The sequence below is a fragment of the Triturus cristatus genome, chromosome 1_2, assembly GCF_964204655.1.
Source record: "Triturus cristatus chromosome 1_2, aTriCri1.1, whole genome shotgun sequence".
Taxonomy (NCBI): Eukaryota; Metazoa; Chordata; class Amphibia; order Caudata; family Salamandridae; genus Triturus; species Triturus cristatus.
The window spans coordinates 357,904,299-357,927,268 of NC_140580.1; the positions used below are offsets into that span (position 1 = coordinate 357,904,299).

A 22,970-nucleotide genomic window follows, 5' to 3' on the forward strand; every position below is an offset into this window, starting at 1 on the left:
TCACACCATAGCTCTTTCTGCTTCTTTCTTTTCCAGCTAGGTTAGCACTTGTTAAGATTCACCAACAACTATTAGTCAAAAATGATCTTAAGTAGGATTCAATTTGTTACTCAGGTGATAGTCCAGAGAGTTGTCAAGTTAGAAAAGTACACAAAGAGGCACTTGAGAAATAAAGGGTCTTCTTTAGGGTTTGGTAGAGTGACAGACACTTTGTAAACTGGCGGTCCTCCCACCACCCTAAATTTGGGGTGCCCCTGCTCAACTTAGATACAGAAATGGTTACCATTGGCAGAACCTACCCTGGCTCTGTCAGAGGGTACCCGACTCTGCAATCCATCTGCCACAGTACCGCTGGGTCACAGTGAAGGTCGTCCTTCTGTAAAGAGAGATGCTGCAGTGGCAGATCCCTTCACAGCATCTCTCCGCTGAGCTGGCGGGTCGCTGGCCAAGGGCTAAATAAGATCCGAAGTTGAGAAAAACCTAATTAGTGGATGTTGTCATTGACCTTCCAAGAGGCTGATCAACTTTCAAACCTCAGTAATCTGATTGCGTTATGGTAGGTCAAACTCTGTATTATATTGACTATTTCTACAGCACACACCATAACTCTATATTTATTGAACTAAAAGGAAAAAAGCTTATGTGTCCTTGTTTAGATTTGCACTTGCTTACTGAGACCACCCATAGGTTATATCAACAGTGCTCCATTCACGTTCAACTGGCAGTCTCAAACGACAAATATATATGTGTGTGTGTGTGTGTATATATATATATATATACATATAAATATATATATATATATATAGTGTGTATGTGTGTCTGAGTATTTGTTTACATATTTATATGTTAAGACATTTTAGATATAGTCACTGAAAAGAGCAAAGGTTAAAAGGAATTTATAGTTAGGTGAAAAATACATTTCAAACACAAATTTTAAATGAGGAAAACCACTGAAATCCACTAGTTATAGTTATGCCAAGTAACTATAACTTTTGCTATAAGGTAACTATCACACATGCCCTTGCCATGCACAGTTTTGTCATCCATGATGTCATTGCAAATGCTGCATTATTATAAATGATGTCATACAAAATGTGATGAGTGATGAATTGGCAGTGTATGGCAAGGGCACGGGGAGACCCAGGGCCCCCACAGTCTTGGCGACTCCCCACATGCACCAATGTGGTCCCTGGGTCCTTTTCAGACTCAAAGAGTGGGCCGCTTCTCCATTATTGTGTCGGTCCTGGGGGAAGGGGTCCCTGAGGCGTCCCAGAGGCTTGGCGAGGTGGGCCACACAGCCCTCTCCCCTAAATATTTATATGTGCAACACCTCTGGGTCCTGTTCCACCCCAGAGAGGTGTTTTTGTTATATTGTGGGAGCCCATGCTTTTAAAAAATAAATTGCCACGGATATGTGGATCCTCTGTAAATTTGCAGCAACATTTAAAAAAAAAAAATTTGACCTGGGCAGGGGACGGGTGTCCCTCTGGGACCCTGTTACCATCCCTAGCAGGGCAGGGTATTCCTACCCTGCCCCCTTGTATCTTTTTAAAAAAAAATGTTTGCAGAACTTGAAACTAAGTCCCCAGTCCTAAAATGGCTGCCACCATATCTTGTTCATGTGGTTGGCAGCTAATTAGATATTATCTTTAGATCTGTTGGGTCAGCGGATCTTCTGCGGCATGAAATGTACAATGTTTTTGAGGCTTATTAACTCAAACACTTCTGAATGGATTTACACTAAGTCACAAAAAGCACACTTTCTGAACTAAGGTCTAGCTTTCTGCCAAATTTGGTGAAAATCGGTTTATCAAGTTGGACTTAGCTGTGTCTAACTTTCCTATAGAAAAATGAATGACAAATACGTGTTTTGAGATTCCTCCCCCCTTTTCTCGTCCCCCACTTGACAGGTCACCCCAAAACTTTCCAGGAAGCACCTGGGGTGGTAGAACATTTAAAAAAAAAAGTTTTGTGTAGGTTCATCAAACGGCATCAAAGTTATTTGATAACATGCTTTTGCTATGGTAACACAATCCTAACTATAACTATCCGTTATTTGCATGCACTGTCTACAGTCTCTCTCTCTCTCTCTCTGTGCCTCACAGATTAGATCACCGGTGGAATCACCCCATTCCCTCACCATTGTGCTTGTAGATAGCATCAACAATGAGATTACGCCCCAGATGACAGCTACACAGAGGTCAAGCTGGTAAACTCATTTCATCTAGGTGACCTCATTTGGTAATTTTGATGCAGAAGCTATGGCCATGAAAGGATATAGGTTTATCCTACCATAGAGGAGGATTTTTCAATACAACATTATTACCAGGAGCACACAAAAGCTTGTTTGTTACAATGCATTCTATAGAAGGTAAACATCACCCGCATGTAACCAGTCGCAGTCACATGTTCAAAGATATTTACTCTAAAACCAAAGAATAGAAGGAAGTCATTTGGAGCCAACACTATCATAATTAATCTGTCGAATTATTAGCCTCAAGCAGCTCATGCAAGACCCAGAAGTGCATTTGAACTTAATGAAGGGACATGACCATCTACTCTGCTCACTCCTTAGCTGCTACCTTTGGCCCCAGTCACACACTACCCTCATAAACCACTCTTCACTCGTACTACTCATTTCTGATCCGCCCATCACCCCTCTTAATGTGTCTTTTCTCCTTGCCTCTCTTGGTCTCCTCCTCTCTACCAATCATACATAGGTTCCTATGTTTATGTGTAATGGCTAATATGAGTTCCAGTGTTCTTTGTAATGCTGAAGACCCGAGTTCGCACAGTTATGTGTCCAGCACTGATATCCTATGGTTGAGTGCGATTTTTAAGGAATGCGCAAACAGAAATAAAATAAAGCCATAATGTCAATTTCAGTGCATGTGACATTTAGAAGAACATATTTCATGCAATTAAAATCCTAACATATCTGAAAGAATGAGATGAAGAGGAGGAGTGAGAAAGGCAGGCAAAGAGGGGGTTTAATGTATAGAATGCATGCACATATTGGAAAAAATACAAAAGTGCAGCAGCACAAAGTTTTTCTTGGGAGCCATTTGCAGAATACCAAGACTGCCTAGTGTTGATTCCATCTCAAGCCTCTTTCTTCCACCACCCAGCACTTACTCTCTTTTTATCTCACTCTTGAGGGTTCTATTTCGTCCTTGCTTTCTCCTACTGTTGCTGTCCTCTTTTCCTTCTTATCCCCCTCCTTTATCCACATCATGCCCTGCACTTTTTTGTTCTGGCTTAAAGTCTGATGATGAAAAATAAGTGCTGGTGCACAAAGATGTGGCCTTATTCCCACTACCTGCACAAATTAAGTGGTGCATGATATGCTGAGCTACTGTAATAAATACTGTATCAATGCAGGAATTGAATCTAATGTCTTTCGACTTCAATCGGTTTACCCACATGGCTACCTGCAAAGGGGTGGGACATGAACAGATGCAGGTAGAAGAAAGAAAGGTTTATATTTTAAAAAAGGTGCTGAAATTAAATGTACATATGTTCTACTTAGAAAAGGTGCCCAAACGTTAGAACCCTTTCCAAATGTGTGAGTTTGACTGGGATGGAACTCAGTGACATTTATGAGTGGCTGAAGGGGGCAATGCTATATTCATGTCGGGAATTATTCCTTTAGAACAAGGCCAGATTCACACTGTACCTTCACAAAGCCGGCAATAGAACAAATGCAACAACTTGCTCTAAATGGAGGCATAGGTGGAGTCCAACACCTTCCCTACTGTTGTGCAGAATGGAATTGGAATAGTAAATGATACTATTCTAAGGCAACTCATTGTAACAACTTGTGTGCTGAAGGAATGCGTCATAATGATGCGTTCGTTCTAATGCCGGCATTGTAAAGGCATGCGTGCTAAACGCATGCAGGATAGCGTCATACAACCATTCATGTCATCTGTTGCAATCCAATACCTAGCGGCTCGGAATTTAAGAGGTGTGATATATATAGTCTAATACAAGGTTAGTACCAAAATCCACAGGTCTTGGTACATACCTGTTTTTTTCACCCGTTAAATTTCAGCAGGTTTGACAATGGGTTAAAACCCCGGGCACCTCGTTGAGGCCCGTAACACAACACGTAAGCGTCACTCGCGATCTTTACAGTAACGACTTACATCCACTTGGAGAGCAATCCATACATTGAAATAAGTGAGCGTCAATGGCTCCCATTCCATAAACCAGCCTGACTCCTTCAGTAAAAGGGGATCAAACAACAGCAACATGCGAGGCCCTCAAGCAATTGAGTGATTTATACAGAAACAGTTTAAAGTGCTCATTCAGAGGATAAACTAATTTCCAATAAATCAACGCCGCGTCCCCAAAGAAACGCGGCATAAATGAAGGCAGGCGAAATTGATAAAGGTTGTTGAGAAAGAAGGCGATGGATCTTCGTTCGGCCTAAAATTATATTTAAATGGACAAAGTTGATTTAACAGCCTTTTTCTCATGTCGAGTGCTAAGATTTAAGTCGATGGCGTGTCATTATAACCAGAAATTATTCGCCAGAAGACTTTTAATATTTCATGTGCATTCCACTTAATGGCAGTTTTAATATTCCAGCCTAGCCCTGGATTGGATTGAAGAGGTTACAACTGCTCGGTGAACAGAGAAGGGCTATGTAGGAGGTTTAAAGAAATCTTTCAAGGCAGTGATGGAAGATGGAAATATGGTCCATCTCTTGTGGGAATTTAATTCACTTGGGTAGGGAATCGTGCCAACTCGCTCTCAGTAAAGGTGACCTGCGACAGCTCTTCTCCTGTCAATCCCTAGATATGACCAAACCTGTTTTGCTGGCATCCCCCTGGGGTACGAATTCATGAAACTTACTGCCACCACCTACTGAAAACTGACAAATGCGGAAGGCCTAAGTTTTCGCTAACTCTAGAAATGATACCTGTTTTGTCATTTCTCGGGCTTTTGACTAAGATCAAGTGTAGTATATGTTCTTATCAAGTTACTAGAAATTATTCTCATTCACATTAACTATAATTAAATCTATTTATGTGAATATTCTAAATATCAGGCATTGATACTGAAGCCTGAATCACTTTAATGGGGCTGACGTCGCTGGCTCGAGGGATACTGGGCCTGACATCCTCTGTGCACCTAACGATGTGGATAGTTAGTCAATTGCACAGGGACCATGTTGAGAATGTTGAGACATGACATCCATAGCAGACCCATACCTTGCACATGTGTGCATATGCAGAAGTATGCACAGTGAATAGTGTAATCATAGTGTAATGCCACACTTTTCAGTGCTTGTTGATGGCGGAATCTTAGCAAGGAATGTCTTGCGACTGCTCATTCACTGACAAGCATTGATTTGATATTATTTTGTCTACTTGTGCTTATTGAGTTTGTGCCAAAGTGCAGGTGATTAAATTGAAAGGCACAGGTTACATTCATGATGTATATGGAATAATTGACAATAGGAACGGGAGATGGGGAGTGGAGGAGGGGCTTAAGAATGGATTTGCTCCAATTCTGAAACTCATCTTAACTAAAGCTGTGTACCATACTGGTTATCATGTAGATTCTATATTTTGGGTAAAGGTTTAATACATGTGAACTTGAAATCAAAGAATTTGATGTGGCATCACTGGCTACATGAGGCATAAAAATGTATATTATAGCACAAATTATATTATCATTATTATTATGCCACATAAGGTTTTAAGCTGCCTCGGTGTTAAATTAAGTTTTCTTGCTTTGCTCATCATTGAGAAAAGGTGTTCAGGAGGATACGCCTTGTGATGAGAAGCATTTTCATTCAAGCCGGTAGAGGGAGGCTTTATAGGGTGTATGAAGTGGAAGAGACAAGGGTCGTGCTATAAGTGTATCCAATGATCCTGTATATTTGGCCGCTAGTCAGGTATACACTGTGGACCACAATAACCATTTTGGCCTTCATCCTATTCTTTCCTGGCAGCTGCTAGTAGTTAGAGGAGCAAGTATGGTTTGGTGGTAAGTAACTTCAAAAACAGGCGATCAGCCAAGAAGGGGAAACATCCATTACAACGCAGGCATTACAATGCAATTTTACAAAGCAGCCAATACAATGCAAGTTCCTTTACAACGCATGCTATCACAACGCATTACAAAGCATATGCCTCACTGACCAGCACCTTCCCTGAGGTAAGCAGCTGGCGGTGTTAGAATAGTAATTTACATTGTAATGGTAATGCGTTGTAAAAACCGTGTTGTAAAAGTATGCATTGTAATAGTTTGCGTTGTAACGTCATACATCCACCAAGAAGGCATAAGACTTATAGCTTCTGGAGGTACACCTGACACAGGTCCACTGAGATACCTAACAAGGCTGCCTTATCTATAGTAATCTATGAAGGAAGATCAGAACGCATACAGCAGGTTGTCATTTTCATGAGTTCAAACTTCAGTTTTTCGCTGCACATATTTATCGGATAATTCCATCAATTACGGGTTGTTCATGATGATCAATATCACGTCATATTTGTTGAATCTAACTGGGGTTTAGGAGAGACAGTATAAAAAGAACTGACTGTTGAAGGATACATTCCCCTACATAATGTGGCAGTGATTACTTCCTCGTGTGAGTGTCTGTGGATCCACTGAGCGAGTCGTCGAAGAAACTACACACAAGGTCAGCAGGCAGAGAAGAAGGGCTAAACGATGTGATGGGTATTGGGGGGACAGAAGCAAATCGATTTTGAAATATGCGTCGTCTCTATGATCAGTGGTCCTATTGGTGCAATTTGAACAGTGGCAGATGGTAACTTTGGAAGGGAGGAGGCGGGCGGGCCCAGGGCTGGACTGGGAACCGAATACAGCCCTGGCAAACTGGAGGGGCGAGGGGGTGCGGCCGAGCTGTTTGCAAGGGCCGGTTTCGGCCAATTGTGTTACAGGCGGCCCCGGTAACAAAAATGGCCCCCCCAGGGGCCCAAAACCAGCCCCCACCCTGGGGGCCACCGGGGAAATGCCCGGTGCCCGCTAGGGTCAGTCCGGCCCTGGGCAGGCCACACATGTATACATATACAATCTCTCACTCACACCCATGCATTCACAAACATGCACACACACAAATTCACAACACTCACTCACAACAAATGAATACATTTATACATACACGCAAGCACACACAAAACATGAAAAAAACATAAAACTTACCTACCCTGCAGCTACTGGAGAAAAAAATCTCAACGTTCCCAGGAGGGTTGAGACTGCTGCCTTCCCCCACTGACCTCCCTTAGGTCAGTGAGGGAAGGCAGAACCCCCTCGCTCATCACAAAGTAGGAGGGTGTCAGTGAGACTGCTGACCGCACCCCATCCCCCCCCACTCTGTGATGAGGTGTCACTTATTGACACTTGACCCTGGGCACTTCAGGGCTTAAAACTAAAGCCCCTGGGTCCGAAGCAATCAGTGATTCTCCCCCTCGTCATTAGGAGAAGGGCCTCGAGGCACTTTTTCCAGGCGGAAGTCACACCCACAAGGCTATTAAATCCTCAGCCAGGCAAAGTCCAGCTCAGGCAGCCAGGAGCCTGGGCATTCAGCGTATGTTTAGCTCCTGGCTGCCGGACCTGAACAAGGAGAGTGTCTGTCAGGCTGACAGTAGCTCAGCCTGACAGACACTCTTCTTCTCTGGAAAAAAGTGAGGGGGCGTAGCCCCTTGACCTGTATGGATGGGCCATGGCTGAATTTTAACATACTAAACTTTATTATAGAAACTGTTGAAAACGGAACTGTAAAAGGAAAATGTTGATTATTCTCTGACACAGTTTGTGGGCCATGGGCAAAGCCACTGGCAGGACTCCAACCATGGCTGGTACTTTTTTCTCATTTCGTCCCACACTTCTCTTTAATCGGTCGTTTCCAGAAGATGACTCCCTCATCAGATGTTCACTCCTGGCTACATAGTTGTTGTTTACTGACATAGTCTGACTACCCCTCCCCCAACCTTCTTCATGCCTCTTCACACCCACCCCCTCTACATCCCTCCTAGTCACGCGCTCTCTTCCTATGTAGTCTGTAGTCGTACAGTGTATGCAAAAGGCTTTGAAATGACCAGTTAGTAACATTTAGGAGCTATTGCAGTTCCATTAGTAAATAATTAGAGCAAGTAGAAAGACAGTAAAACTTACATAGTAGCTGACCTAACACAAAATTCTATAACATTTGACATTTGTGTGCCTTCCTGTAAAACCCACTGATTACAGATCCCATCAGACTAAGATATCCAGCCCACACAATTCCCTTAGATGTGCAAATCTTTGCCAACCTACCTTTTTTAACGTGTACTATTTCTCCATTTGGAATTTGATGAGGAAGGATGCCAGCATGATTTTACAAATAAACTTGGTATGGACTTGTTATAAATGCTTTTCAATGTGTGGTGGCCTTTAGCTTCTGATCTCTTTCAGAAGTGATCTAAGAAGTAATCAAAAATCGAAATTGGTTGGTACCAGGAAAATTCGTGCACTGTTTGTCGATGCCAATTGCATTGGGTGACCAGTGCGAAACTTAGCATTCGTTGTGAGTTTCTTGAAAGAGATTTTCTGTATTACACAGATAGCACAGAAACCAATGAGGTGTTTCAGTTGCTATGACAACCTGTGTTTTCAATGAAATCAAACAATCGCAATGGTACGGTGACTAAATAAAATGGGGGAAAACATCCACCTGAATGCACAGGAGGAAAAAAGAGATTACCGCCTGCTCTGTCTTTCTTCATCAAACTTCTTACAAAATGAAGGCGAGCTTCCATCCCGTAAGACAGGCAATTCACTTGCCCTTATTAGTGAACCAGAAGAAAATAACTTTCTTATGAACTATTAATTCTTCTTTTCATCTGTCCTCACTGGAAATCTATATTTTTCCAGCCGCATAAAAGAAGAGACTTTGGTACGTTTACTGATGGTGCAGATGGCGAAAGGTGGCACTTGCCAACAACTTGATTGGCAAGGGTGTTGCCTTTCTTTACCCTGCATGGCTGTTTCCTTCAACATCTCCCATGAGTGTTGGGTTTTGTGTGGGCTTCGTGGCATTCATTTAGGTGTCAGCAGAAATTGTGTGGTGGTGTTTTGCACTTGACCATGGCGGGTGTAGTCATATCTGCACCAGTGGACTGTGCCCTCTGCGCCTCTTGTGTATCTGGGTGTGGCTGCATCCGCAGCAGATCAAGCTGGCGTGGGGTCTGCTTTTGCATATTCTGGGTAGAACAGAACTCCACTGCTTGTCTTAGCTTGAATTTTCCTAGAGATCAATCCATCTCACTCCATCTAAAAGACCTTCATTGACTCCGCATTCATAAAAGGCTTCTGATCAAAGCCCATTAAACCAGTTGGGTAGCAAGGGGGTAGGTGGGGTCCACCCCGTGCGGCACCACTTTTGGGGGCAGCAGCATTTTTACCCTAGTCGTCTCTTCGCTCTTACCTGTGGCTGTCACGGTACAGCAAACGCAGGGAATGCCACCGGCAGCAAAAGGTCTATCTTTGCCACTGCTTTAGGCTACAGAGCCTTGTCGTCAAGGCCCTACTGACCTTCAAAATCTTTTTCAGCTGTACAATCCTTTGTGCCCTCTCAAATCCAATGGGGCCAATCTCCTCAAGATACTGTGAATCCTTGCGTATTGGATGGGTGGCCGTTCTTTAGCCAGTCTGGTGGCCACACACTTGAATGCACTTTCACTGGATAATCAATTATTGCCATCTGAAAGTATATTCAGTAAAAAGGTGAACATCTGGCTTTTAAGTTCTGATTCATTTATGAGCCATGAGCTGGTGATCTATGGGCCTGGTGCCAGGATGCCCTATGTGTGTAACTGTGCACTCTCCAACTATTTAATTCATTCAAAGATGCAATATAGCCTTCATGCCCAGCATATATGATTACATGATGCAGTCAAACTTATATACCACAGCTGTGCTCAAGCTGTGTGAATGTGTATTCAGTAAGCACTGTATAAATGCAATTACAATTACAATATAGGTGCTGGCTATACATGACTGAAACCTGTCTACATCAGGGACCTCCCTCCCTTCTGACCTCTTGGTATCAAGGGAAGAGTGAACTGGGTGCATTGACTAGAAGCCCATTGAACGTGCTGGAACTGGCTACAATATTGGCCTCAAAATGGCACACTATTTGTACATGACATCATTTTGACCTCCTGGTGTCTGTCAATGGATAATGGTTTTCAGTCGCATTTATTAGGTGCTGCAGCATCTCTTTGTTGGGCAATTGTAGCAAGCTTCAGGCTCTTCATTCAGATGGCTACGACGTCTAACTGGCAAACCAGCCTCCCAGGTTGATGGGAATGCTACTTGGTGAGCCACATTTTTATGAGTTCTGTGGAATGATAGTCTGTGTTAAGAAGTACTGGAAGTGAGGTAATGTTATTATTGGTACCATGCCCTTTCCTCACAGGGGCCAAGAAGATGTTCTGCGAATGGCTGGAAGTGTCTGATTCAGCAGCATGAGGAAATTACGTTTTGAGCAGGGCCAGAATGGCCGTAGCAGGCACCAGGAGTTTTCCTGGTGGGCCGGAAGGTTGGGGGCCGGTTTTGCCGCAGTGCTGCAATATGGGACCCCTGTAACAAAAGCAGGAACGGTGCATCTCACTAGCGACCCCCCCGCCACCCTCCCCTCACCCATGCCGGTCGAGCAGATTGCCAGGGCTGGTTGCTGTTCCCAGTCCGACTGTGGTTTTGAGGAGCCAGGAAAATCAGACATGTGTGTTATTTGGACAGTGATACTTCTCCTTGTCAGGCAATCTCAGAGCTGCGGTATTCATACTATCCGCTCTTATATTGGGGTGTCTCTCTGTGTACAGGCCCATGTCATTTCCCTTTGCATCAGTTTTTTATCCTTACAATGCAATGGTACTTCTGATCTGAATCCCCAAATGTGGCAACCACTTCCAGACTTGTGGTTGGTGGAGTGCAGTCCTTGTTACATTGGTCAGCATTTGTAGTTAAAGGAGTGTGTCAGCCAGATTTTCCCTCCAAACTAGTTAGTACCCCACAAAGAGTAGATGGTTGCCAGCACAGAGGGCAAGTCAGCCGAGCCATCACTCAACTAAGGTTTCACATTCAGGACTCAAATGCTCCAAAGGGCTGCTCCGAGCGTGTTAAGTAATGGTAAGCCAGGCTCCAACCAATGTGGTATTTTATTTCAGTACTTCGGTGTGCTTGTAAAAACATGCACAAGAATAATTTGTCTATGCAATATCTAGTGCTGTTTTGACTGTATGCCTGTTTCCCCATCACATTACTGGTTCTTTGTTTGTTGTGTTGTTACAAATGCAGTGCTTCTTTGATGTGGCATTGTTGAGCAAGAGATGACTGGATTGTGATCTTTATGATCGTGGTCCGCATCCATTGAGTCTCAATCAGGGCAGAATTGGGCCGACCCCGAAGGTTAATAGTTCATATTTTGGGTATGAGCGTCAGTGGTGTGCCTTATTTTCTAGGGTCTACTGCGGTTCGAATGAGGGTGAGTGGATATTTGCTTTATTTGTTCAGTTAGATCCTTGCACACTATATTTTTTACCACATTGGGGAATCATTTTCCTGACAACCGGGTGGTACAGGCCACTGAAGCTCTCCTAAAGTTTTTTTTTTTCACTGTGCCCTCTTTTTTCATGCATAACCCAACTTTTCAACCCTACTTTCATATACTTTAGCAAATGTCTGAAGTCTGTCCTGCTTTTTGCCTGCCCTTGTCTGGGGGCTGAACTGGGAACCCAACGCAGCCCTGGCAATTTTGTAGCACCATCCCGTCGGATGGGGGGGAGGGGGGTTGGTAGAGGGAAGGGTGCAAGTGTGAAGCATGCTGCCTTTGGTACTGGAGGGCGGATATTGCAGCACCGCTGCAAAACTGGCCCCTACGTCTGCCAGTTCCACCACCCTTGCAACCTCCCGAGAAAATGCCCGATGCCCGCTATGGCCAATCTGGCCCTGCCTTGTCTGTACAATGGCTATTGGGATATTTGGCAGCAGCTTCTCCTAAAGGCTGTTTTCCTCCATCCACTTTCTGGTTTAGCATCTGCAGTCTCTTAAGGCAGGTACTGCAGTTGCTGTGATTGGTTGTGACTGATGGTTCATGGGTTGGGTTGTCCATAGAGCTCAGATGCATTTCTGGGAAGTGCCTTGAGTCCATTTCAGAGGAGGGACAAGAATCTTTTTTCCTCTCCTTATGGTACTTTACTCATGGGAGACTAGAGATGTGCACATTGAGGTTCAGTTGTGGTAGAGCTTTCTCTTTTAGTCTTCAGCTTATGGATCTATTCTTCTGCTGCCCCACACCAAGTGGAAATATGCATTTGCTCTACTACTGGAGTACGAAGATTGAAGTACCCAGAATTGGCTTTGGTATAAGCAGGATTCTGGCGGTTATCCTGAAGCCATAGGCTCCCATGCACCTGTGTTTCTTTGGAGTATGCGGGATTTGCAGTCATGAGGACTTAACGGAAAGCTGCAAGTTCTCACTTCCTTCCATCTATCTCATCAATGGTCACTGTTTTCTTTAAATTATATCCTGAGATCATCTCTTTCTTGCATGCCTTGCTCAAGAGCTCGGTTGTGGTTCTCTGATGCGGCCATTACACAGTTGAGCTCACGAAAAACACACAAACGACAATACTATTTGACTGTATGCCTCATTTCGTAGGAATATAGCAAACCTTTTTTGAGTTATCATCTAAAAAATTCTCCAGTGGCATACTGAATCTGAAACACATTTTGAAACCCCATAACCTTTGCACACTTGGCCAATTGGCACAAAAACTTCTAAGATAGACCTTATTTGAATATGTGTTTTTTATTTCAAAATTTTCCAGTAGATTCATCAAGTGGTTCCAAAGTTACTAGCAACCAAAAACTGTTTTACTAATGGTCTGAGCCGTGACTGCATAGTCCATATTACCTTCAGCAATAAATATACATAGGCATGAACATACACTCCATCTGAGTAGACGAGTTGCTTTGGCACGGGATTGATGACTGTATTTATAGGTTTTTTGTCCTTACGTGGGTACACGTTTTCCAGTTGAAACAGCAGTGTTAGGAATAGGCGTACAAAGCCAAAACAGTACACACCTCCCATTCTTCAAGCCGATGCCTATGGCTTTTAGGAAGCAAATCGGGGATCTGTCCTACTTTCATAAATTCACTTCCGGGAAAATCATGTGACGAGTCACCTATAGAACATCCGCACTGCATAGCCCTGCTCATTGGTCTTTATTGATGCTGGCTTTGTTATCCCTTGGAGACTGGATCATATGAAAGAAGGCTTTGTACATGCTATTTGTTTCCAGGGTTACATTCTATCTTATATTGTTCGCTCTGAGGAAATGCCTGCTCTTCGCGGTAACAGGAGAGCTTGCTTGGTCAGAGGAGTCTCTTGGCGCAGAGAATCAGAGACATTTTTTGCTGGAAATATTTTCGTCAATTTGCCTCAATTATTATAGAAATCTATAGATAATTGACATCATTCTGTGATAATTGATTGCTTTCCCTGATTTGATCTAAAAGGAGCGTACGCCTTCTAAACAAGGCCAGTTAGAATGCAGTGGCAACTGGCATCTACTGGGGGGGGGAGGGGGGGGCAGGCGGACGTGCACACATTATTAAATTGAAAAGACTTACTGAACAACGTCCTCGGCTACGGAGCTCTGCTTTTGCTGACGCCCATAGGAACTGGATGCTACAACTCCCTTAACCAATCCTGGTGCTGCTCTAATGCTTTGAAAGCAGTGCCCTGATTGGAAGGAGTGGCCTCACTCAGCACTCCACAGCGCCCTGCACTTGCTATAACCCAGCTGTCTTAAGACAGCTGGATTAGAGGTTTCAAATTGCACGTCTAGCTGGCCATCGCAAGACGGCCGGCCAAATGGACATGCACACTTTGAAAAGTGCATAACCAGCCCACCTTCCTCCCTGCTGCTGTCACTCAGAAGTGGGCCCGCCCCTGTCCTGATGCTCTGTTCGAGACGGAGATGAAAAATAATGGTAAATAATTACCATTTTATTTTTTATCCTGAGGGCTTTGGGAGGGAATTTAAGTGGGGCGACGCTCCTTCGCTTCAACTCAACTTTTTGAATGCATGGAATATGCATGTTTTAAATCGCACAGTCACTGCCTGCTTTCATATAGGAGTACACCAGGAAAAAGTCAGAACTTTTGGCAAGTGTCCATAATTTAAGAGTTCTACCAAAAATAAAGGAATCATAGTTCAGCCACGAGAATCACATCCACTGTAGTACAACAACACAGAGCATTCGAACAACCTTATCTTGGTAAACACGATCAAAAGACAGCAGTAGAACAATGATAGTGTCTAGGAGACCCATGCACACTGAACCGAGCAGCATGAACTACAAAACACTGCTTTGCTGTTATCTGAAAGACCACACCTGTGGATTTGAATTTTGTCATTTTTAATATTAATTAAAATATACCATTTTGAACACTACAAAAACTGAATCTATGGGAAGCCTGAGTTCAGTTATGGCAGTGAGACACTGCAGGTACTTGGCAAACAATCATGAAGATGAATGATATGCAGACTGAGGGAAGAGGACTGCGGCGGGTTAGTATAAATCTGTCGTGTTTATCGATGGTAGAGAAGCTGGTGGTACCCGATGTGTAGGCCACATCTGCTGCTGATGTCCAGGCTCCAAGCCCTAGTATGTCTGCATGATCAAAGAGTGGCACGATATCCCATGCCTCCCCCCAACGCTTCAACAGTTATGAAAGTATTAGATTGGTCACCCCTGCGGCCACCACACATTCACAGCCCTTTGGTACAAAATCCAAGCCAAGGTTATGGTTCTTTTCTGTCCAGTACCAAGCCACACTAACTGGTCATTGTGCCCCGGCTTCACAGAATCACACTTTGAAATGCCTCAATGGTGTTGAGATTGCGCACCCTTCGCCCTGACAATTTAATTGGAGATCAGTGAGCAAGCTACAGGCTAAATGTAAATATCTACAGTTTCCACCTTTTTTCCAAGGCAGCCCCCACCTCCTATGTATTTGGGGGCATGCATACTGTCCCTCACAGCTATACACATTCTGACAGTGTTCAAGTCATACCAGTTTCAATGACTTTCTCCAGGGATGTTTAACATAGGTGGTATGTTGGGGTGTGGTAGATCTACGCTATATATGTAGGACTTCCACATGAATTGTAAATGTAATGTAATGTATCTTAATGGGACTAAATAACATAATCGTTATTATGAAATTCTAAGACGGATCTTGCTCTCGTGGACTTGCTTTTGACATTTGTGGCTAACGTCAAATGCTTTGTATTGTGGGTGTATTGTGTCTGAGAACTGCAGTTGTATAGTGTGTGCAGACAGATGTCAGTATCTCAGCATGCCCTGTTTTACACATTACCTAAATATGATTGTGCAGGACTTCTTAAGAAAAGATTAAACGCTGCAACATACTGGCCATATGTCTCAGACATTGCAGCCACCCTTTAAAGCCCTCAAGCTGTTATAGGGGCAACAAAGAGGGCGGTGTTTCCCCAGCACTTCCCCAGACAGAAGATTGCGTGACCAGTGAAATGTGAGCCTTTGTATTCTTTAATTGGTATTTCAATAGAACAAATCCACCAACAACTATTTAACTATGTACCTCTGTCACCCCAAGAATGAACCTGCCAAGTGGCACTGATCTACTCCATAGAGACATTTGCAAGATAGGAACAGTGTTAATCTGGAATTTTTGTCAATAACTTTTTTATGTTTCCGAATAGGGCCTGACAAGGACTGAGCAGTTATGTCAAAAACAAAGAAAAAATTAGATTTTTTTTTTCCTCAGAGAGGTATGAAGCAGAACACAAATCTCCATGGAAATCTGTTTAAAAGTTAAGATATCAACTGTTATGAATTAGTGAAAACATACTATTGAGAGATATCTCATAAAGAAAGGAGGTCTTTTATGAAACTCCGGGGTAAAGGAATTGGGCAACAGTAATGGTGTTAAGTGAGTTAGTTGTTTGCAGAAATTTCCGTTGAGCAACTATGTAGATCATTTCTCCACAGAAGTTTCAGTTGTCAAAACAGGACCCTTGGTATGTGCGGCTCCAGTCTCTGGAATAACCTCAGCACATATTTTTGGGAGGACCCACTTGCAAGTGGTGCTTCTAGAAAATGCTGAAAAGGGCATTTCTCAAACATGTTTTCAAGTGACATCTGCGACTAAGCGATATAGAGAGAAGAGGCCATGATTCTCATACAGGCTCCACGCCAACTATCCGTATTCCAAGACTGATATTCTAAACCACCGCTTTCCATTACTACCATTATTATATTTAATTGCATGAAACCCACTTACGCGCAGTCTACTTCCACCACCATGAACAATGGAGGCCATTGTTTTGATCAAGTTTAAAAAGCACCTGATCATAAAATAACTTGTTTTTTGCCATATTATAATATCTAAAACAACCAACGAATTAATGGCAAGTTTGAGGTTGTGATGCCACTCACATTCACCTGTCCTGCAGGGCAAAGCAATCAAACCTTTTCCAATTGTGAGAATCTGCCCCATCTCTTTGCGAACACCAGATGTGAGTGTGGTGGAATGCTGGCTGATGGCTGGCGTGAATTATGCTTTTGCAACCATCACATATGCCTAATGATGGCAGGTAACATCTAAGTCCTCGAGGACCTTGGGGCATATTAAAAAAATAATGCTGGAGCTGTGCCAAAATCATCAGCGCCATTCTCCAACATTTTTAACATGCTGGGGGGGCGCACCCCATGTGTTTCCCCTAGCGTTGGCGCTGCAGAGGCCAAATAATGGTGATTTGCTTTTTTTATGTGTGCTGCAGAATGCAGCTGCAGCACACATGGAAAGTGCCAAAAACGAGCCAAAATGTATAATTTCTCCTCGTATCGCCATTCTAACGCTTGGTATTCCATGGCCTTAGAATGGCACGGTTTTTGGCACTGTCTCTGGGGCAACGTCAAAAAGCAATGGGTGTTGCAGTATAATGCCCACAGAAACACCCATTGCATGCCCGTTCACCGCAGAGGACTGCGGCAGAAAGGTGCATATAGTACAAGGTGGCGTTAAGTCATGTTAAGTGGTTTAGCGCCACCTTGCAAATATGGGAAATGGCGCTACGCCGCCAGAGCATCAAAAAAATTGATGCAATAGTGGCGATAGTTTTTGTACATAGTGCTTCATTTGTGGTGGTGTTTGCAGCTGCTGAGCACCAGCAGTCATTTTCGGGGACCAGGACTTATTTTACATTTCGTTCTGAGACTTTTATCCGGTGCAAGAAAGCAAAGCAAAAAGGAAGAAAGAAGTACAAAAAAGATAGGGAAACAACAACAAAGGTAGAAAGCAGGGATTAATAAGAAATGGCCAGAGTGTGATAAATACAGGAAATGTAAAGTTATTTAAGAAAAAGTCACAAGGTGAAATCAACGCTAGGCAGCCTTGGGCTACTAAGAAACACCTCGGGCACCTGCCCTTTTTTATGCAAATGAAGGCACCGAAAGGGCCATCTCTGATCTACAGCGATACCTGTAACAGTCAATGGCGATTTTAACAGGCGTGGACACAGACCTCAACCTCCTCAGAAAGCATACCCTTGTCAGCTTAATCCCTGGGACGTAAGTGTGCGCTGAAAACGTGCTGCTAACGCAATGACGGAGGAGCACGCGAGGAAGCCATTGAGAAATGAAACGCATTACGCTTTAATGGCGCCCTGCTTGTCATCCCCCTGCTAATTAACTGGGCCATGCCTCTCGACTTCCCTTTTTTGCAGCGAGTGCATTAACGGCGCGTTGAAGAGAACCGTCAGCGCGGACTGAGCTGTGTGTAAAATATTAAAGGGGGCCCGCCATTCTGCAGGCCGCTGCGCGCCAATTTTGCGCTGCGCAAACACTCTTGTGACATGGTATGAATCGTAAACTCGTCCGGATGCTCGCTTGTTTGGACATATTTTTGTTCGGGCTGTAGGTAATTACAGCCATGCTTAATGAATAGCATTAGTTTTATTGATGAACACGGGGGCTACATGCTGTAAAGAGAAGGGGAGGATTAAGTTTTATGGCCTGCTGCAGCTATGAAGGAGAGCGGCCAGGCACCAATTAATGTTTCCTTGATGGGATTAGTCACTGTGCTAACTGCAACTCTCCAGAAAAGTGCTAAGTCTGTGATTTCAGGCCCAACTTTTAAAATATGGCTGGCGCGGAATGGGCCTGCCTGTCGTTAGCATGCAGATAGCGCCTGCCAGGGCCTGCTTCTAAAATGCAAATTTCACTTAAGATCAGAGACAAAGAGGTGTGCAGATTTGCATCGCAACACAATTTATGTGTTCCATAGCAAAGAAGAGTTGCGGCTTTGGAATCCTAAATCCTCATCTACTCGTGCAGGATCTATGGCGCATGGCGTCTTAATTCAAGCTTGTTCCGGATATTGTAAAAACTCCTCCCCGCTCACCCCAGAGATACGGGGTGTTGCGTCAATGAGCGGAGAAAACCAGTGAAGTGATATTCAGGCTGCTACGTTACAACAGAGGTGAGGTGCTCAACTGGTCATCCATCTTCTTTCTGTTGAACCAGTTCAGCCTGTAAATAAATTGACTTTTAATGTCTCATAATATACAGGATAAAGGATCCTCTGTAGCACTACATAAGTATTGGAAGTGGTAGAGGAAGTCCCTGTCCATATAAAGGAAGAAGGCTGGGCACAATATTTCTTTATCGGAACATCAACTCTGAAGAGATTTGCAATCTTTATTATTCATATGGTAAGGGGCCTTTTATTCTTTATAAAAGATAGTCCTCCCCAACACCCTATTCAATATTTAGGGCCAGATGTACGACCTGTTTTTGCATGCGAAAACGGTTTTGCGAACCCGTTTGCACATGCTAAAACATATTGGGCCATGTACATAGCCTATTTAGCGAGTCACAATTTTTTTTGCGACTCGCTAAATAGGTTTTGCGACTCGCTATTTGGAAGGGGCGTTCCCTTCCAAATAGTGAATCTCAAAACAATGTACTAATGTTTTGCAACCGCAATTGCGGTTGCAAAACACTCGCAATTACCACCTACTTCAAATAGGTAGTAATGCATTTGCAAAGGGAAAGGGGTCCCCAGGGGACCCCTTCCCATTTGCAAATGAATGCGAAATAATTTTTTAAGGGCCCAGGGACCATTGCCTGTCCTTAAAAATGAAAAGAAAACGTTTCATTTTTTTTTTTTTTAAATGCATCCAGTTTTCCTTTAAGGAAAACGGGCTGCATTAAAAAAAAAAGCTGCTTTATTAAAAAGTAGTCCCAGACATGGTGGTCTGCTGAGCCTAGCAGGCCACCATCCCTGGGTGAGCTGGCATTCACAATGAGCTCGCAAATTGCGAGAGGTTCATTAATATTAATGAGCCTTGCAATTTGCGACCCCATTGGGATTCGCAAAACAGTGTAAACACACGGTTGTACATTTCATTTAGCGCCTCGCAATTTGCGATTCGCAATGTGTCGCAAATTGCAAGGCGCTAAATGAAAGGGTCGTACATCTGGCCGTTAGTCTCTTACTGCTTCTGGATGTAGATATGGAGGACTCTAGCTCAATATACATTGTAAAAATCAGTACATATATATGTGGCTTGCAATTTGCTGCAAACTTATTTCAAGCTTTATGGTGAAAACCTGGGTTTACTATTAAGTTGCTATCCTCCTGTACAGAACTTCGGAAGTGCAACCAATAAGGAATTTGCTGCAAACATCTGTTCAGTCAGCAACTCTTATTTTTGTTTGAAAAAGATAAAATAAAAAGAGCTGGAGTCCTACTCTTTCTTATATATATTTTTTAGTAAACACCGTTTATTGAACAAAGTAACGAATTACAAAAAACGAAATTTACTGGATTCACTGACCGAGGAAACCAGTCGCGTTTAGTACAATATTTTGATCTGGAATTGTACCTGCAACATAGAACAAAGCACCTCAAGGCTCCCACAACACTGAACACATCAACGGAAGTCACATGACTCGCCCGTCTCCCTCCTAGCCAATCACAAAACCCCCACCGTCTCAGTGCAACCCTCATCAGCCCAAACCAAGACTTCCCAGATCTAGTACCGGGTTGTGCATCAGATTACAGTATGTTTCTTAAACATCAAAAGAGACAAGAAAACAAATGTATGGTACTTCCCAAATCTTCTCAAAGGTGGCTGGCCAGCTCATGGCAGTTTCAATAATTTACCCCACATCTCTTCAAACCGTGGCATTTTGTCGTTCAGTTTATATATGGAATGTTCCTAAGGTTGCCAACTTATGTATTTGTTCCAACCAGGCACTGAATGTTGGGAGGGTAGTACATTTCCAGAGGCTTAAAATACCCACTGTAGTTACAGGGATATTCATGGCCACCCATAGGTGACGATAGATCGGCATAGGCAGAAACTAGCGTAAGCTCATCCCAATAGCTTTATGTCCTAGAACAGCCCCATAATATGTAAACAATGTCCCCTCTACCCTCCCCACATGTCCAGCACGCACATATTTGCTTTGTGTAATTTGTGCGGTGTCCAATGCTATCTGTGTGATATTTTGTAATAGAATAAATTCAACTGAACCTCTTTCGACAGTGTGTTGTGTTCCCTCATTAACTCGGACTAGTCTTCGTCATCAAATTGGGTCCCAAACCTTCCATCCAAACTGCTTGAGTGCCAAGGAGGTCAAGGCGGGGAAAAGAGCATCAGTGATAATGGACTATAACCCTGAGATTCTTTACGGGTCTGTAAAATAGTTCACTATTGGTAACTTCTGAAGTGGTATGAGTATCAAACGGAGACAATGAGCCAGTTGTAGCCAACGCCACTATTGGGAGTTTGGCAATGCGTATTCTTGTCGCGGCATGTGGAAGGTTCAAGGGAGACTGTACCTTTAAAGGATTCAAGAGTAAGTAGCCCCTTGGCAACCCATATTTGCCAGTGGAGGTCCACATCCCCTATCTATAATTCACTATTATACCAAATAGGCGGTGCCCTATGTATATGAGCAGAGGATTTGAGCATGAAATGAACTCTCTTCCAGGTGTAGCGGCAGGCAGAAAGTATAGAGTTCCAGTCAGGACCTCCGCTCCACAATGCCATGTAGTATGTGGCCAGTGGATTGGTGAGCTGTCTCTCTGTGTTGACCCAATATAACAGCAGGTGCCCGTGGATGTGTAAGCTGGAATTTTCCCATATGAGGCAACTTTAGTCCCTTTTACCTACCAACACATACAGTTTTGCCACCTCGAGTCGCGGTCTGTGCACAGCCCCCAAAAAGGAACTGATGTCAGGGTCTAATGTGGCGAGCACTTCATGTGTCATAGATAGTGAAATCGCCCCGAACACATAATTAATATGGGGTGCTATATTAACTTTAATATCCTGCATCCATCCCCACATGGACAGCTGTAGGGAGGACATTGGCATAACATTTATTGTAATTTTGTCAAGAAGGGTTTTTTCGTATTTTTCACCATGTTGACGAGGGCGGTGTTAATGTAAATATCGAAGTATCCCAGGTTAGTAGATTTACATTGAAGGTGGGTATTGCCCACCATACAGCAGCACAAATTAAAACTTATAGGTAATGCCTCACATTTGGACCACTTCACTTTACGGCCAGAAATGACAGAAAAGCATTTTATAAGGGTCATGAGTGTCGGCATTGACCATGCTGGATGTGAGATGTTCACCAGGATATCATCAGCATAGTACAATGCTTTGTGTCCTCCTGTTATGGAGTGCACCCCAGATATCCTCGATTCTTTCCTAATGGCTATCGCCAATGGTTCGAACGCTAAAAGAAATATCAGAGGTGACGGGGGAATCCCTTCCGGGTTCCTATATGAATGGTATGAATGGTTATCTCCGGGAACTAAAAACCTCCACAGTTGACAGCGGCTGTCCAATTGGTATAGAGCCTTAGTACCTTACTGATAAATGCCTTGCTCAGGCCCATCCTACCTAGAATAGAGAACGAGTAGTGTAGACGCCATGTTCTTTTGGGCCTATTCTGTGACACTTAATAAAAGAAGCGTGCAATACGTCCAGAGGCTAGTTGAGCTGTTTTGCTGAAATTGTAAGACTTGAGAAATAACAGATATAACAAGTTCTATGCCTACATGTCATTTTGATGATATGATACTGCAATTTCATGTCCAAAACAGTTTGATATTTGCAGATCATTTTGACTGAATACAATGTTTCGTAACTGCCGTCACCTCACGCTGGGGATATGCCCGTATTGGCTGTGTTAATATGGAAAGATGTGCTAAAATTTATAGAAGCCCCTGCAAAGTTGATTTGGGCAGGTTAGCCTCTGTGTGAGTCTGGATCCACACTGCAATGTACAAAGAAATATCGTGCTTTGAACCCTCATTGTGAATTTGTTTTTAGTGATAAAGGCTTCTACAGTAGGACAATCCATGTGGTCAAATTCTTTTTTGGCATCCAAGGACATCACCAAATAATCACCCTTATTTTGGTTGTGCCACAGAAGATGTTAAAGGGTCCTCAAATGATTCGTAACCAATCTACCTGGTACAAAGCCTAGGTGTTCCAGATGTGTGAGGCAGGTATGAACTTTCTTAGCCTATTTGCCAGTATTTTTGCATATATCTTCAAGCCGCAATTCAACAACATTATCATTCTATAACTGGCGTACAGCTGCAGGTGAGTGGGTCTTGGGGGCTCTGTGTGGGCCAAGATCCTGGACTTGCAGCCTGCGTTAATGCCTGTGCCACCCCGGCGTTGCATGTGGCCTTACAGGTGTGGCCGGGGTCCCCAGCTCGCATTCTATTCTTGCTGCATTAGCCCAGACATTGGACACTACCCCCCTCTCTCTGTTAGAGGCCTGGCCACTCAGTGGGCAAGAGACATGGAGGGAGGGTGTTTGGGAGCGTACCGGGATCTCAAGGAGACAGGAGCTCA

The 22,970-nt window shown here is 43.6% G+C and overlaps 1 protein-coding gene and 1 pseudogene across 2 annotated transcripts in view; both read left to right on the plus strand.

Annotated features, from left to right (window-relative positions):
* CAMTA1 (calmodulin binding transcription activator 1) overlaps nucleotides 1-22,970 on the plus strand; it is a 3,052,768-nt gene that overhangs the window by 812,446 nt on the left and 2,217,352 nt on the right. The gene's annotated exons all lie outside the window — the stretch shown is intronic.
* On the plus strand, nucleotides 4,935-5,083 carry LOC146867360 (U2 spliceosomal RNA; annotated as a pseudogene).